The sequence below is a fragment of the Vicia villosa genome, linkage group LG6, assembly GCF_029867415.1.
Source record: "Vicia villosa cultivar HV-30 ecotype Madison, WI linkage group LG6, Vvil1.0, whole genome shotgun sequence".
In the NCBI taxonomy this organism is placed as follows: domain Eukaryota; kingdom Viridiplantae; phylum Streptophyta; class Magnoliopsida; order Fabales; family Fabaceae; genus Vicia; species Vicia villosa.
Window position 1 is genome coordinate 21,606,126 of NC_081185.1, and position 16,232 is coordinate 21,622,357.

A 16,232-nucleotide genomic window follows, 5' to 3' on the forward strand; every position below is an offset into this window, starting at 1 on the left:
ATCATACAAGCCTCTGTATAACCAATTTAAATTTGGCCACTCCCATGATATTAAGCACACATCACATGCACAAAGTTTTCACATAACACACACCAAGAAGCATGTGACACAACCTAAGAAATATCATGGAACTCAGAATAAGAAGTATCATATTGTTCCTCCTGTTAAATATTTTGCTAAACCCAAGTTCAATCAGAACTTGAGGAGAATAACAAGAAAGGACCCAACAAAATGTGGGTACCTAAGGAAAAGATTATTCCTATTGCAGATATCCTTGGCGGCAAAGAGGACAGAAAGCAAAATGTCATGGTACCTGGACTCTGGATGCTCGCGACACATGACGGGAAGAAGGTCTACATTCCAAGACCTGGTGCTTAAACCAGGTGGAGAAGTCAAGTTTGAAGGAGATCAGAAGGGGAAAATCATTGGCTCTGGAACCATAAGTCTTGGTAACTCTCCTTCCATAACTAATGTACTTCTTGTAGAAGGATTAACACATAACTTATTGTCCATAAGTCAATTAAGTGACAATGGTTATGATATAATCTTCAATCAAAAGTCTTGCAAGGCTGTAAGTCAGAAGGATGGCTCAATCCTATTTACAGGCAAGAGGAAGAACAACATTTATAAGATTGATCTTTCTGATCTTGAGAAGCAGAAGGTGACTTGTCTTATGTCTGTTTCTGAAGAGCAATGGGTCTGGCACAGAAGATTAGGTCATGCTAGTTTGAGAAAGATTTCTCAGATTAACAAACTAAATCTAGTCAGAGGACTCCCAAATCTGAAATACAAATCAGATGCTCTTTGTGAAGCATGTCAGAAGGGCAAGTTCTCCAGACCTGCATTCAAGTCTAAGAATGTTGTTTCTACCTCAAGGCCGTTAGAACTCTTGCATATTGATCTGTTTGGCCCAGTCAAAACAACATCTGTCAGAGGGAAGAAATATGGATTAGTCATCGTTGATGATTATAGCCGCTGGACATGGGTAAAGCTCTTGAAACACAAGGATGAGTCTCATTCAGTGTTCTTTGATTTCTGCACTCAGATTCAATCTGAGAAAGAGTGTAAAATCATAAATGTCAGAAATGATCATGGTGGCGAATTTGAGAACAGACTCTTTGAGGAGTTCTTCAAAGAAAATGGTATTGCCCATGATTTCTCTTGTCCTAGAACTCCACATCAAAATGGAGTTGTAGAGCGAAAGAATAGGACTCTACAAGAAATGGCCAGAACCATGATCAATGAAACCAATATGGCTAAGCATTTCTGGGCAGAAGCAATAAACACTGCATGTTACATTCAGAATAGAATCTCTATCAGACCTATTCTAAATAAGACTCCTTATGAATTGTGGGAGAACAGAAAGCCCAACATTTCATATTTCCATCCTTTTGGATGTGTATGTTTTATTCTGAATACTAAAGATCATCTTGGTAAGTTTGATTCCAAAGCACAAAAATGTTTCCTTCTTGGATATTCTGAACGCTCTAAAGGCTACAGAGTATACAATACTGAAACATTGATTGTAGAAGAATCAATCAATATCAGGTTTGATGATAAACTTGGTCTTGAAAAACCAAAGCAGTTTGAGAATTTTGCAGATTTTGATATTGATATATCAGAAGCAGTAGAACCAAGAAGCAAAGCTGCAGAAGATGGCAGTCTCAAAAGCAATGGATCACAAGATCAAGTTGCTGCATCTTTAGAGAATCTGAGAATCTCTGAAGAACCAACAGTCAGAAGAACACCTAGATTTGCATCAGCTCATTCATAAGATGTGATCCTTGGAAAGAAAGATGATCCTATCAGAACCAGATCATTTCTTAAGAATGACAATCAGAAGCAGTGATCAGAATCAAAAGGCACAAAGTCTATTCATATTTTACAGCTGTCATCCATTATCTGATGGTGAACACGTGTCTGTACGGTTAGTACAAAGCGTGCAGTTGAAAAGACGCCGACCTAGGTAACTGTATTAAATCATTTCATTTACCATGTTCTCTCTCCTAATGTCATTTCTCATTAAATGCATAATGATTTCTTTATTTTCAAATCTTTTAAATAACCCGCTTCATCTTCATTCCTTTTTTTTCCCTCTCTCTTTCTCTCTCTCTTGTGCATCCCCTTCGTTGCATTTTTTTAAAACCCTAGTTTTTTGATTTGATCTCAAAGCATAATCATCATGAACTCATCGTCTTGTTCATCAAATTCAAAAGAAAGGCTCACTTCTTCACAGATCCTTCTACACAAATATGAGTATGCACCTTTGAAAACTTGCTTAATACCCACGAAAGAACTGGAGGTTCTATGTGAATCCGCTGTGGACATCAACAATCTAAAAGCAAATGGCTTTAAGTGTGATGCAAGAATCTTTGAGCAAGGATGGGCTAAGTATCTTGATAGATTGGTTGGTCCAATTTATCCTGAACTTGTGAAGGATTTCTGGGTACATGCAACGGTTACTCCAACTGCCATCATTTCATTCGTGCTAGGGCATGAAGTGGTTATCACTGAAAAACTCATCAGGAAGCTGTACAATCTGAATGATGAAGAAGGTTGGACTGGTTTTCGACATGCATCAGTTGATTGGTCTAAAGTTGAACAACAAATCTCTCAGACTTTCGGAATTGACTCTAATAACACAGGCACCTTAAGGCCGTTTTATAAAGTATGGGCTGAGATTATTCTGGGTTCCCTTCACCATAGAAAAAGGATGCTCTCCTCCTCCTACATCAGTCTAGATCACAAGTACACTCTTTTCTGCATTGGCAAAAAGACTGAGATCAACATCTCTCATATTCTGTTTGAGAATCTGAAGACTTCTATCTTTGAGTCAAGAGAAGACGAAAGGGCGAAGTACCCTCATATTTCAAGAACAACTATTCCTTTTGGAAGAATGATTTCAGACATTCTGATTGAAAGCAAAGTGCTGGACTCCATCAGAAAACTCAATGCGTCCCATTTTCTTGGAGTAGTTCAAGGTCCCATTTTCAATGGCGTGGATTTGTTCAGACTGGAACTCATTCAAAATGTACCTTCTATGTGCTCAAGCTTTCCTGACATTCTGTCAAGAAGAGTTGCTGTTGAAGGTTTTGCCTCTTTGTTTCAAAAAGAACTGCATCAGGTTGTCAAGCTTTACCTGGAAGATTGTGTTAGGAAGCAATCAGATATTGATCCTGCTTGGATCCGTGGCAGAGTACTTCCATCCAAGGCTGATCTTCTGAAGAAGGATCAGAAGGAACTAAAGGCTAGGCTAAAAAGAAAAGCCCGAGAAGATGAGGCTAAGGAAGCCAAGAAGTTGAGAGTCACCTATGATCCTGACAAGGTGGACTCTGAAGAACGAAGGGATAAAAGGATTAGAGATTCCTTTCGCAGAACCAGATCTTCTTCTTCTGTACAAATCTCCAGGCAGGTTTTTACTCCACCTCCTTCTGTCCCTAAACCATCTCTCCAATCACCTCCATCTGAACCTAAAGTAAACTTCACTTTACCAAATCCTTCTCCATCATCCTTCTCCTCACCCATTCTAAATCCCACACCTCTAAGTATTCTTCCCCCAACTCCTTCTGACAAATCCTTCTCACCAATTCCCTTTACAAATACTCCATCCTCTTCTCAACCTATCCTTTCTGATATTCCATCCTCATTAATCATTCTCTCAGATATCCCTTCTTCCTCATCCACCGCACCTCCGCCTTCTATATCTCATCCCTTACCTACCAGAAAATCCAAACCTTACTGTCTTCTCTACCCTGACTACAAATTCACCTTCAATCCGCCTGAACCTGAACCCTATACCTACCTGGAACTTTTCAGACATGAGGTGATTAGCAGTCTAGACCTTCTGAAGAATGCATTTCTAAATGGTCTGGATGATGTTTCTACAAGAAATCTCTGGAGAAGATTTCGCAAGGATTTTCAAGTAGAAGCAATGGGAGTACAGAGAAAACTAGTGGCTGCTGCCCCTGGTTACCCTGGTTACCTTCTGGAGGGTGATAATGGTATATACTACCATCCTCTCAGAAATTGTGTTGCTGCTGAGGAGAAGCCCTTTGTGGATGAATTGGAAGTAGCAAGACTTGCTGCTGCAATGGAAGCTAATCCTTGCAGGGAAATTGTGGTATGGATACCTCAATATCCAGTTCTGCTCGGGGATTTCAAGACCCTCTTTGACTTTCTGAGGGAAAACCCTTCTGAGAAAGACCCAAGCTTGGTCATTCCAGAAGTTGTTGACCCACCAGAAGTTGAAGGTCCTTCTGCTCCTAGGAATCTTGCTGCCATTCTTCAGGCACTTGAGAATGGAGATTCTGAGATTCCAGCTGCCGAATATGGAGATGCTTCTATGCAAGAAGCAGATGTAGACGATCATGTTGCTGTATCAGTTCCTGTTGAGGAAATCCCTGCAAATGATCTATCTATGGAAGCTACAGATCACAATGCTATTCCTGTGGTTAGAAGCGGTGAAGCTTCCTCTGATGAACCTTCCCGTCTTGCAAGGACTCTGGAAGTTCTTCAGAAGAACCAGGATGAGTTTAGAGCTTTCATAGAGAAGCAGAATAAGTACAACAATGGAGTTCAAGAGATGCTGGCCAAGATCCTGTCAAGGCTAGGGCCGTCTTAGATTGAGTCTATGTTGTTTTTTGCTTTTTGCTGCATCTGTTTTTGTGCATCTTGTCTTCCCTCTCTTCGTGTACTTCTGTATCTGTTGTTTGAACTTCAATGAAATCATCCGTTTTCTTCCGTGTGTTTCTTTTTGTTTGTATCTGAATCTTTTCTGTTTTTTGATGATATGACAAAAAGGGGGAGAAATATGTGATAAATGATTTGATTTAATCAGTTGCTTCACTAACAGAACTTGCAAAGTTCTATGTTTTTAAGTTGTGTTGTTGCAGGAATCGAAGATTCAAGATCAACATAAGAAGCAACAAAATGAATCAAACTCTTGGATTCTTGAAGCAAGCTGAGTGCTAGGAAGCTTCAGAATCAGAAGAAAGAATGATCAGAAATAGCTCTTGGATTCTTGAAGCAAGCTGAGTGCTAGGAAGCTTCAGAATCAGAAGCAAGAAGGAAGAATGATCAGAAATTCTGATAATAGAATATGATCCAAATCATTGTCTATTTGCTCTGATACATTGCCTATTGGATCTGATATATTCTATAGGGCCTATATGGCTCTGATACATATTTTGTGTTCTGATACACATTTTATGTTCTAACTCATTCATGCTGACTTTTGTCGTTTAGTTTTGTACTGTAACATTTCAGGATGTAGAGATGCTCTGATGATGCTCTGGTACATTCAACAATGTTCTGATACAATCTAGCATGAAGTAAGAAGAAATTCAAAGCTCTGAAGCTATCCGAGGGAAGCAGGAATCAGAAGCTGTGAATGTTCTGAAGATCAAAGAAATTCAAGTTCTGAAGCTGTCCTAAATGGAAGCAGGAATCAGAAGCTGTGAATGTTCTGAAGATCAAAGAAATTCAAGTTCTGAAGCTGTCCTAAAAGGAAGCAGGAATCAGAAGCTGTGAGTGTTCTAGGGATCTAAAGAAATTCAAGTTCTGAAGCTGTCCAATGGAAGCAGAAGTCAGAAGTTATGAATTTTCAAAAGACAAAAGCTTATGTGATCGTCTCTACCGAAATAATCAGGGAAGTCTTTTATTATTAAAGTTCTTCGAGTATTTATTTCAGGGGGAGATTATTCATCTCAGGGGGAGATTGTTAATCTCAGGGGGAGACATATTCACATGCTTATGCTATAGCTGTGTAATTTGTCTTTAGCCGTCTGCTCTTTCTGATCGCAAATTCATATCATTTATATATGTTTTTGTCATCATCAAAAAGGGGGAGATTGTTAGAACAAGATTTGTTCTGATCAATATTCTTAGTTTTGATGATAACAAGGATATGAATTTTGTGTGAGATAATGTGGTACTCTAATACATTGCAATTTCCCTTCTAGGAAATATATAAAGAGTATGCACAAATCAGCGCTCAAAAGCTTTGTCTCAGAAGGTTCAGCATGCAACATCAGAACATGGTCTGGCAAGACATCAGAAGATGGTCAAGGCAGAATCAGAACATGGGTCTATGGAAGCTGACCGGTAAAATAGCAAGTGTACTATTTTTACCGATGTAGTAATAATGGGATTAATCCCCAAGTATCGAACTCACGGATTGCGTAGGAAATATAAGTTATCGTAACGATTCAATTGAACAAAAGAACATGGGGGTTTTGTTGTTTGTTTGGAAATAACGATAAATGATAACAAATTAATAGAAAGCGTAAAAATGACTTTAAAACAGTATGAGAAATTATGCTAGGGTCAAGTGTATGAATTGCCTTGCAACAACCTTTAATCCTTATTTACGAAATATCAGTGTACATGAACTATTACCGAATCTCAAGAGTTATCTTCCCTAATTCCTTAGCGGAAAACCTTTTGATACTGTCTTGTATCCTAATTCCTTAGCAATTCAAGAAGTGATCAAGCGCAATATAATTTATCAAGATTATTACGGTTACTACGGAGAATCCTCATTCCTAAGCAATAACAACCGTAATATTATTGTGCAAACAGCGATAAGGTGGTTTGTCCGACCTAACCCTTAACCGTAAATCAAAAATCTATTTGTCCGATAGATAAAGCAATAAGCACTTTGCACAATCAAATAAGTTCACACACATAACGATTTCATAACATAAAGGAAATTAGGTTCATTACAATAGCAATTCAGGGACACCCCCTAACACGTAAATAGTTTAGCTACTCATGGCAATTGTTAAGATAACAGATATTAAGGATGAAGACATTACAATAAGATGAATAGGAATTGATCTTCAATTGCGGATGCTCTTGAAGATTTCTTCGCTTCAAACCCTAGTGCTTCCAATCCTCTTTTCACGTTCTCCGAACGTCAAAAAGTGATTTTCTCCTCTCCAAACAGTGACTAAATATCTCTCAACAATTATTTTGCTTCGAAAAGTCCATAATGCCCTTCCTTAAGTGACTGATTCAAAGATTTGAAAACGAATATTTTTCTGCGCGCAAGTCTGACACGACCGTGTCCCATGACACGGGTGGCAGTGTCACAACTCTGTCTTCTTGGTTTTCATATTTTCAAGTTCTTCTCTTCAACAAGTCTGACACGGCCGTGTCCCATGACACGGGTGGCAGTGTCACAACTCTGTCTTCTTGGTTTTCATATTTTCAAGTTCTTCTCTTCAGCAAGTCTGACACGGCCGTGTCCCATGACACGGGTGGCCGTGTCACAGCTCTGTCTCACCAAAATTCACTTTTTCTTGTCTCGAATCATGCCCTGTATCTGCATAACTTAAAACACTACCAACACAAGATCAAAAGCAATGGAAAAACAACAAAAACTAGAAAAAGTAACACACCAAATTCAAATACAAAGGTAAACAAAACTAATTAAGAACTAGACTAAAACGACTTAAAATACCACCGAATGAAGTGCTTTTCCATTGATTCGAACATAGGAACAAGGTGAAATTGGTGGCCGATAAGAAGCATCAGAAGAACTTGAGGTCAGAAGCAGAAGCACTGAAGTTCTCATGGTATCACACTCAGAAGCACTTCAAGGTCAGAAGACAAGAAGATGCTTTGCACCAAGCTGTTTGACTCTGATGATATTCAAATATTTTATTCAAACATCAGATCAGAAGAAAGTACAGGTGGCAGGTTACGCTGACTGACAAAAGGAACGTTGGAAGCTATTAAAGGCAACGTCAGTAGACACAGCGTGAACAAGGCTCGAGGTAGTTGACAAAAGCGTGAAACATTAAATGCAAAGCTGTACGGAATACGCAAAGCATTAAATGCGCTCAACGGTCATCTTCTCAAAACGCCTATAAATATGAAGTTCTGATGAGAAGCAAGGTTACGAATCAAGGAACAAATCTGAACCAAATTCTGTGAATATTAACTTGCTGAAACGCTGCTCAAATCAAAAGCTCATAAACTTCATCTTCATCAAAGCTCACTACATTGCTGTTGTAATATATTAGTGAGATTAAGCTTAAACGTTAAGAGAAATATCACTGTTGTGATTATAGCTTTTTAGAAGCATTTGTAATACTCTTAGATTTGATTACATTAATTTGTAAGTAACTAGAGTGATCAAGTGTTGATCAGGATACTCTAGGAAGTCTTAGCTTGTGCCTAAGCAGTTGTAATTCAGAGTGATCACGTGGTGGTCAGGATACTCTAAGAAAGTCTTAGCTTGTGTCTAAGCAATTGTTCCTGGAGTGATCAGGTTGTGATCAGGATACTCTAGAAGACTTAGTCGCGGACTAAGTGGAAAACCATTGTAATCTGTTGCGATTAGTGGATTAAATCCTCAGGTGAGGTAAATCACTCCGTAGGGGTGGACTAGAGTAGTTTAGTTAACAACGAACCAGGATAAAAATAACTGTGCATATTGTTTTTATCGTTCAAGTTTTTAGACTACACTTATTCAAACCCCCCCTTTCTAAGTGTTTTTCTATCCTTCAACTTGCTGATACTGGACCAAGAGGATTGTATAGTATACCTGCGCCGGAAAAGAGCCACATGACACGAGGAGTGCTTTGGAACCTGTAAGCTTATCCAACATGGTGAGGTTACAAAAAGCCAAACACAACAGATGATCATCATGAGAGTTCATTCAGGTATGACTTTATCATTCTGATTTTGCGTATGTTCTACTGACACAACATAATATGAGGACACACACTGAGGCATTTATTTGTTTTACCACCTGAGCCTTTCTAGCCATCCTAAATTATATGTTTATCCATTGTCACCCCAGTTGAGCCATATCCTTTTGTTTGTTATAACCATATCTGTTAACCCGTAGCCAAACACTTCCAACCCTTGCTTGGCATAAATGTTGTGGTTTTCTGAGTTGTGCTAAGATCTAAGTTTGGGGTAGTAATCATCAAAGAAGAGGGCACGTGTAAAAATAAAAAAAATGAAAATAAAAATGTTTTTGAGACATATGAATGTATGTCCCACAAAAAAAAGAGAAAAACTTGCCCGAATGAAAGACTCAGTTACATTAAGCACTCACAGAAGAATTGAGTGACGCAAAAGAGTCTAAGTCGAATAAATTCCCAGTGTAACAAGTGAGTACAATGACGAGAAACACAACATGAATGCCGAACCCAAAACCAATTGTTTATCCTTTTCCTTGTGTATCCCACCGTACCGAAACCCCATTACATCCCAAAAGACCTCGAAAAGTGTGTGAACTTTGTTAGTGTAGTGAAGGTAGAATTTATTCAAAATTAAGAGTTGATATTGCATACCTTTATTTCGTGAGTACAAAACACTTTAACCCTGAGAGATTTGGTGAGAAGTGTGAAAAAGCTTGCAGGTAAAAAGGTACTCTGATGTGGAAGTGTGGTAGAAAGTTCGGTTCGGTAAGCCAGAGGTTCTATCAGAAAGGTAGACGTAAGTTGCGAATAACATCGGCAGTATTGTGGAAAGAAAACCCAGGGTGACCTTTGTTTGGTCTCTTGCATCACTTGAGGACAAGCAATGAGATAAGTTTGGGGTTGTGATCGGTCACTATTTCTACCTAATTTCTGTCATGAATTTGGTCTAAATTTGTCGATTCGGTAACACTTTGATCAATGTTTTTTTGTTTTTGTTTAAGTATCTCTTGTTTGATTGCTTTTATGTTTACTTTGCATTATGTTTTAATTTAAGTTATTTAGATTCTTTTGATGCCGTTTGGTTAGTTATGTACAGATTTCAGGTTTGAACATGTCATCTTAAGTGTCAAAGCAACTATGAAGGAAGGAGAAGCAAGAGAAAGATGAAAATTCAAGGTTTTGGGGTCTAGCATGGTCGCCCATTCTTCCAAGCACGGCCCGTGTCAGATGAAAAACTCTTCTCCATACAAAATCCAGGGGGACAACACGGCCGCCCGTGCTTCCACGCACGGCCCGTGTCAGGACTGCTGGGAGCAAAAATAAAAAATAAAAGAGCAACACGACCAGTGCTTCCAAGCACGGCCAGTGTTGCTGAGAGCGTGAAAACGTCCAATTTTAGGGCTTTTTCATTAAATCTCCACCTTGAGGGCACTTTAGACATTCCATTTGGCTGAGATTTGTACCTAGACTATTTAGATGAGTTTGAGAGAATTAATTTGGGGACTTTTGCATCATACGATAGAAAAACCACAGAGGAGAGAAGATAGCTTCATCAAGGGTTTCAGAGACGGAGAGATTCAACGGTGGACACCATTGAAGATCAAAGTTCCCAATTATCTTTGTAATGTCTAAATTCTTTACTTTGTCTTTCTTGAATATTATGAGAGGCTAAACCCCCCAATGCTAGGGGGGTGGTCCTGATTTGATTTATGTAATGACTCTGAATTCTTGATTTCATCAATATATTGGTTTATGATTTTCAGTTAAATTATGCATGTTCTTAATATTTTCTTTATCGGTCAAATAAGGATTAATCTACGGCTAACAATACAGGACTGTAGTTGTTAGGGTTTTTGCATAATTTGATTATAGTAGATATCACCTAGGACTAGGAATACCCTATAATTACCACATAATCTTGATTATATAAAAGCTTGGTTTCAATTTAGGTTCCTAAGGACTTAGGATTTAGGTTGGAAGACCAAAGGTTTCCTCACTAAGGACTTAGGAGGAAACACCCTAAGGATGTGGTAACTGAATGTTATGAACTTGTTGAAGAGATCTTAATTCTGAGTGTTACATGCCAAATCAACACTCACCCTAGCATCTCATATATCTGATAACAACAATCAATTTATCTTCTCTTTAACTTTTCTTTGCAAGGATTTAATCCACCAAAACCAAAACATTAGTTTTTGTTCAATTGAATTATATTTTAAAAATCTGAATTTCCTACGCAGTCCTTGAGATCGACATTCGGGGAATTTCCCCTATTATTACTATAGAGGCAAAAATAGCACACTTGCTATTTTTCCGATCAATAAATATCATTAAATTATTTTTTAAGTAAACAAAATATACATTGAAAGATAAATTAATTGTTGAAAGAGAGATTATAAAATAATATATTATTGAAAGATATATCACATTAATTATAAGACATTAAGTAATTTATTTAAAAGTAAAGATATTCAATGATTTATACATAATAAATTAATATAACTATATAAATCAAAATTAGGAAACAAACATTATAAGAATAAATACTGGATCGAAATTATTTTGTTAAATGAACATAACTTATTTATATATTACATTAAATTGAAAATAAATAGTGAAATTAAATAAATAATTTTTCAATGCCCAAACCATACATTTCAACTTTGTACCTGCAATATTTTACATAAAACAAATCAATATGTAAAGTCTTAATTTAATATATAATAAGATGGGATAAAGACAATAATCCACTTTTACACAGTATGGAAATAATAATATGCAGTAAGCTTATTAATTCTGGTTCATTGTTCAAGCAATAAGTTCATAAAAGTTCAGTATAATATATAGCTTATGTCAACAACTAACAATAAAAAGGGGCAAAACTAACTTAAATTCAATTTATAAACCAAACAAAATGTTTGTAAGAACTTCAAAAAGAATTGAAGATATTAGCAATAAGAATAAACCTTCAGTTAGGCCCAACCTTTTCATAATAACTTCCAGAGTTACACAAATGTTTAAGGCCAACATTTTAAGGAACAAAATTGTCTATACATGTCATTTTCCTGTTGAAATATCACTCGGTGCCAATCCATAAAACATTTCTGGAAACTTCAAACAAACTAATTTAGGAAAACGCAGTGTTCAAAAAACCTAAAAACATGAACTATTTTGCAGTGTTCAAAAAACCCTAATATTCCTGCCTCATCTGATTGGAGAACATGCCCAAGACCTTAATTTGATGGATAATACAATGATGAACCTTTGATTCACACTTCAATCAATAAAACAAACCTTTTGCCCCGATGAATGATTGAATAAAAGATCTTGACCAATTCTAAAGAAAAGTGACTTGATCCACAAGCTTCAAGGAAATCCTTAGATGAATATCAAGAAGAGATGATCAATGTGGCCATGTAAACAAGCCTTAAGCATAAAGAGAAAAACCCCAACTCATGGTTGATGATTTCTAAAGAAGAAACCCTAATTGAAGCACAGTAGCTGAAAACCCTAACTTTAATCAGACATAGGGAAATAAACCTTAATCCCTTTGATCCATGCTCAGAAGGGAAACCAATTGAATTAGGCTGGTAATAGTTGGCAACTCTCAAACATAAGAAACCTTAGCTTCAACTTGATTGAGGTAAACATCTTGAATAGTCCTTGAATGAAGATAAGTCTCGAAGTACCAATGAAATCCTAGCCTCACCAGATCCTTGATCCCATGCCAGATTTATTGATTAATGATGCATAACATGTTAGATGACCTAACAGAGGGATACATATGAATGCGAAGTTTAAGTCAGTTATAAATAAAATTAAAGTACAAATTTTGAGGTGCAACAATTAGGGAAAAAACACGTACTCATATCAATTTAAAAATAAGAAAATCCAATGTTTAATGAATTACTACTATTAAATACATGTTGCAAATGGATCCATTCAAATATTTTCAATGCAACAATTGTCCCAACTCTTCTATTTTCTGACCAAGTAAGATCTAGCCATCCAAATGTGCAAAACCGTTATTCCCACCCTAACCGCCATGGCGGCTATACCCGAAATACCCCTACCACCACCGGAGCCTCCAATCACATCCACACCAGAAATTGCACCAGCAACAACAGCACAACCAAACGCCAATATCATCGTTCCTCCCAAACGGCGACGTCGTCCAAGCGTCCGTCTAGGAAAAATCGGCGACCAACACGGTATCTCGCGCCTCCATAACCATCCTCCATGGAGCTGGCGACTGTCAAAGGAATCTTCTAGAACCACCAAACCCCGAACCGTAACGAATCTCGCAAACGGAATCGAAGATCTCGGTAACGGTAACGATCAAAAGGTAAAGCAAAGCGAGCCTCAACGAAACGGTTGAGGTCGGATTATACTTCGAAACCGATCAATCAGAATGGAAGCAAAAAATTCAAAAATCACGATCATGATCACGATCATGATCGAAATAGTCCTGCACATTCTGTATATGAGAACGAGAACGAGAATGATTACTGGCATGCAAATCGAAACAACGATAACAAAATTAGGGTTTCGGGAAATTAAGGAGTTCAATTGGAATCAAAAGAACGAAGAAAAAACGAGGGAGTTTGGTGTTGGTTATTTGATTTAGGGTTGAGTAAGTATGGTCCAATGTTTGAGATTCAGGAGGTGGATGATGAGTTGCTTCCCATGTTGACATTGGATGATCTCAAGGATATAAGAGTTAATGCTGTTGGTTCAAGAAGGAAAATGTATACTGCAATTCAGAAACTTCAGAAAAGGTTTCCATGACCATGTAAGATCCATCTTCAATGCATGTATATGAATGTATATATGCACGTACGTGTAATGTATAGTAGTAGATATGTATATGTGTAATGTGAAGAAGTAAGTAGCAGGATTTTAAATAGCGGTTGTGGCGATCACATTACAGTTTTAGAAATCGTTAAAAACCATTATTTTGCAGCTCGAATTTTGGTTGTAGACCGTTATTTAAAGCCCTGATAGTTGGTTTTCTTGACTTTATTTATTTTCATGTATTGTGGCTTGAAATTGTGAATAGAAAGAAATGCACATATATAAAGAGTTTTTTTTATGTATATCTCAAAGTGATAAATAATTAATTAGCATTGCTATCTTTACTTTTGCGGTTGGAACCATAGTTTTAAATTGCGGTTGCAGATGTGGGTGTTACGATTTACGGTTGCTGCGATGTACATTGCGGTCGTTGCAGCTGAACTTTTATTAGAAGTTGTTTGAAATACACATTTGAAAAGCACTTCATATTAAGATTTTTCATTACATTATGAGTAAAAGTTTTGAGGTTCTGGAATTTTGAGCTTTGATGAAAATAACATGAGCGAAATTGCTTAATGCAGTTTCTAATGCGGCCAAAGGTGTAATTTTAAATCATATTGCAATTGCGGTCTGATGCGGTTGTGTAGGTTATCGCATCAGCAATATTGCGGCCTCAATTTAAAACCATGGTTGGAGATATTGATGATATATTTTCTTTGTTTTCCATTTTCCTTATGATTCTATTGCATGATTGGAATACATGCTTAAATAATCTTGAGTTTTCTTTTAAACATGGAAGAATAAAGAATAGTAAATTTGATGTATGATTTGTAGCCACTGATGAAAAAGGATTGATATTTGAAATATTTTGCTCTGTCATTGTATTTCTGCTACTCTTGTATTGTGAAAAGTTATCTGCAAGTTCATGCTTCTGAAGCTTATGATTAAGGTAAAGAACATATCTATGAAGTTGTATTTATGTTGTTTTCATAAGATTTCTTGTAGTCTGTGTTGTTATGTTAATTATAAACCCGTGCATACGCACGGGTTCGGATTTGGTACGCGCATTTGTTTAAATAATATATTTATTTTAAATCAAAATCAAAATTTGAATCAAATTTTTTGGATCATAAATAGCATTTTTTGAATATAAAAATATTTAGATCAATAATAGATTTTTTTGCGTATACAAATATTATTTATGTTTAGGTATCATTTAGAAAAATATTTGGATCGATAGTAAATTTTCGTATATAAAAATATTTAAATTAATAATAGATTTTTTCCCGTATACCATTTTTTAATCAAATTTTTTTGGATCACAAATACAATTTTTCATATATAAAAATATTTAGATCATTAATAGATTTTTCCCATATACAAATATTATTTATGTTTAGGTATCATTTACAAAAATATCTTAATCAATTGTAAATTTTCGTATATAAAAATATTTAGATCAATAATAGTACTTTTCCCGTATACCTTTTTTGAATACAATTTTTTTGGATCATAAATACAATTTTTCATATATAAAAATATTTCTATAATTAATAGATTTTTCCCATATACAAATATTATTTATGTTTAGGTATTGTTTACAAAATATGTGAATCAATTGTAAATTTCCATATATAAAAATATTTAGATCAATAATAAATTTTTTCCCGTATAGTCGTATATATTTTTTGAATAAAATTTTTTTTGGATCATAAATAAAATTTTTCATATATAATAATATTTAGATCATTAATGACATATATTAATATAATATTTTGAATAATATAAATTAAAGTTAATGATAACTGACACACACTTTTGTATTTTATCCAATAACACACATTTTCAAGTATATTTTTAAATTCATTTTAATTGAAATATTTTTTTTTAAGCTAAAATTATTATTATTTTCTTTAAAATTATTGTATCTTAAAATAAAAATTATTTCAAATTATATTTCTTCGTTATTAATTTTTAATTATTAAAGTTAATTTTTTAAAAATTAAATACTATTTTAAATGTAAATTGACAATCATTTAAAATGACCATAATAATTTTTTTATTAAAAAATAATTTATTGAAATATTTTGATTAATAATTTATTAGAAATAATAATAATAAAGTAATAAAAAGTGAAAAGTTATTAGTGAAAAAGTAAAAAGTAAAATGTGAAAAGTGAAAATGATTTGGAAAGTGAAAAAGTGAAAAGTGAGTTGGAAAAAATCAACAAAAGACATTTTTTGCCCCTAAATTATTAATTTAGATTAAGATGACAAAAGAGCAATTGAGTATTTTCTAGAACATGTTATTTTCTTATATTATAAATTTGATGAATGAATACACTATGTTGTTTTCTCGTGTTTCATTTTAGTTAACTACTCTTAACTTGAACTTATCTATGCCCTTGGTATGTGAGAGCTTCTCATGTTTAGCTACTTTTTGGACTATTTTGATGAAAGAATACACTATTTGTAAATTCATATTCGATCCTGTCAAATGAGTTATATATGAATACTTGAGGCAATAGCTTTTAAGAGTTTAACTTTGTAATATTGAGTTACGAGTTTCTTTTCGGAGGGTTGTAAAATGACATTTATTATCACTTTTGTTAATATATTCTTTCCATGCAGAATGTAAGGCTATGTTTGCTAGTTTGGAGGAGAGAGGAGGGGAAGACTTCTGAAATTGAAATTTTAAAAAATTATAGGAAAATATTTGACATTTTTTGAAAAAATAATTTTGTTTAGAATGATAAAAGAGTCATTATCGTTACTAAATATT

General features: G+C 35.3%; 1 pseudogene; it reads left to right on the forward strand.

Annotated features, from left to right (window-relative positions):
• The first annotated feature begins 12,702 nt into the window (after positions 1–12,702).
• LOC131613348 (uncharacterized) lies at positions 12,703–13,445 on the forward strand (annotated as a pseudogene).
• Positions 13,446–16,232: the final 2,787 nt, after the last annotated feature.